Genomic DNA, 2,543 nt, shown 5'->3' with positions numbered 1-2,543 from the left:
TATTTTATTATTTATGCCATCCCATTTATGATCCCATCTGGAAAACCATCCAGCCCCTCTCCATGCTCAGGAGGATGCCAGTGTCCATCCACCACACCCCAGCCCTGATGAAAGTTTCCATCTCCTCATAATTCTACAGCCAGGCTGGTCTGGCCAGTGCCCGTCCCAGTCCCTGCTCGCTCCTGTCCAACCCCAAATCTTCTCCCTGGCAGCAGCACCACACTCACGTTGGCCCCACAGATGCCAGAGGGGGAATTCACACCTGCAGTGACCCATCCTAGAGAGAAACTCATCAGCTTCCTCCACAGAGACACCTCCAGAGAGCTTCTGGGTGAGCAGCAGCCCCAGGGAGACCCTTCCCAGCTCACAGGAATTCCTGAGGTCACGATCCAACCTCTCCCTGCCCTGTCACTGTGTCACCCCCACCCTTTGGCCATGGGAAACATCTCAGGAACCTCTCAGGAACCTCTTGGTCCTCATCCCCAACACCCATGGAAAAGGAGGAACCTCTTTTCCCCTGCCTGCATTGTCAGGAGAAGATGGGAATGAGACATCTGGGTGTCCTTGTGCTGGTCTGAAGCTCAGCCCACAGAACATCCCAGCTGCTGCAGGCATCAGGAAGGGATTAACCAGAATGAGAAGGTTTCCTCTTCAAAATGTGCCCTAAAAAGCACTCCGGGAAGCCAGGAGTACACAGCAGCCAAGAGGGGATCAGGCTGGAGCCATCCCAGATCACTCCTCACCCTGTGACCCTCAAACATCCAGCAGAGCCCCCAAACCCTTCCACGGGAGGAACCTTTTCCCGAGCAATGAAAGGAGCAGGGATGCTGCAGCCACCCCTTGGAGAGGTGTCCCCATCAGCACACCGAGGCTGCAGAGTGGAACACATCCCGAAAGGGAGCCTGGAGAGACCCCAGAGCCCGGGAGACTGCGCAGCCCTGGGCAGCACGTGCCTGCCAGATGCTCCCCGTTCCACAGCAGGGGAGGGGGGCTCCGGGGCTCAGGGTCGCCAGCGATGCCTGACTGGGTTCGTGGAGAAGGGGCCGTGCAGGGGGAGAGGCAGCCGGGAGGAAATACCAGCCTGGGGGAGGAAAAGCCATCCCGGGTGGATTCCCGGTCACGTTTGCACATGTCTGGCTCCGGAGAGGCAGGAAGCTGCAAGGGATGGGGCTGAAAGGAGGAGGCGGAGCAGCCCCACACGTTTGGGATGCTCCTTCCTGCATCCCTGGAATGCCTCGGAGAGCTGCAAATCCCCAGTTTGGGCTCAGCCTCCAGCTCTCAGTGTCCCCTCTGCTCTGTCCCTTCTCTGTGAGGGTGAAATGCTGCTCTGGGAGCTGCAATTCCCACAAATTTGACCAAGTCTGGAGTTCCCTTCATGCCCTGGGACCTCCTGGAGTGTGTCAGCCCTGTCTCCCCTTGCCCATTCCAGCATCAGTTGGCTCCTTGCCCTCGACAGGAGGAAGCTGCAGCCTCTGACGTAACCCCAGGCCCTTCTCCCCAAGGCTCCAGACCAAGTAAAACAAAGCCAGACTGCAAATCTCAGCAGCAAGAGCCCAGACACAAAGGAAGAGCTTTGGAATTGCCACTCCTGCCCCCACAGGGAAACAAAATCCAGATCCCTGGATCAGGATGGAGCTGCCCAGAGCAGCTGCAGCATCTCCAGAAGTCTCTTCCAAGGCGAATTATGCCCTGAAAATGTCTCTAAAACACCTCCCACCCCTCTTGCCCCTGCACAAAAACACTTGCAATATCCCAACAGCCATGAAACTGGATTTTTTAGCAGCCCAGCTCTTCCAGAGAGCGGCAGGAACTACACCAGTAACACCAGTTAGTGCTGCTGGAGCACTGTCACACCCTGCCCACCAAGAGCCACGACCCCTGGTACATTTAAGACAGAAAAATATAAAATCTAAATCATTAAACCACAAATAGGACATCAAAGCACTGCCTCCTACGGCTGTGCCTGGGATGAGCAGCAAGGCACAGCACCTTTCCTGCTTTAGTTGAATTTTGGGTCACTTTTTCCTCAAGCAGCACTCAAAAATGATGATGGAATGGTCACCAAATGTGGGATCTGCTCCTATCCATGCAGGAAAAAACCCCACAGTGATCTGGCCCAGAGAAGCTGTGGCTGCTCCATCCCTGCAAGTGTCCCAGGCCAGGCTGGATGGGCTTGGAGCAGCCTGGGGTAGTGGGAGGTGTCCCTGCACATGGCAGGGGGTAGAATGAGATGGGATTTGAGGTCCCTTCCAACCCAAACCATTCTGTAATTCCATGATTCTGTGACCTGGTGTCCTACAGAGAACACGCCAAAGAAGATCTCCAGCTTAATTCCTATTTTAAGCCCAACAGTTGTGGCTGAATTTGGGAAAACATCTTTCCCTTCAGGAAAAACATCTCATCTGGATTTAAAGCCTTGCCAGCAGCTGAAACTCCACCACAGCCCAGCCCTGGGGTAGGCCAGGAGCGACTGAAATGATAAATACATGGAACATGTGAGTTGTGAGAGCTGACGTGAGAGTCACAATTAAAACCAGCAGAGC

This window comes from Corvus brachyrhynchos, unplaced genomic scaffold (genome assembly GCF_000691975.1).
Source record: "Corvus brachyrhynchos isolate BGI_N302 unplaced genomic scaffold, ASM69197v1 scaffold305, whole genome shotgun sequence".
In the NCBI taxonomy this organism is placed as follows: domain Eukaryota; kingdom Metazoa; phylum Chordata; class Aves; order Passeriformes; family Corvidae; genus Corvus; species Corvus brachyrhynchos.
Note: the sequence above shows the minus strand (reverse complement) of the source record.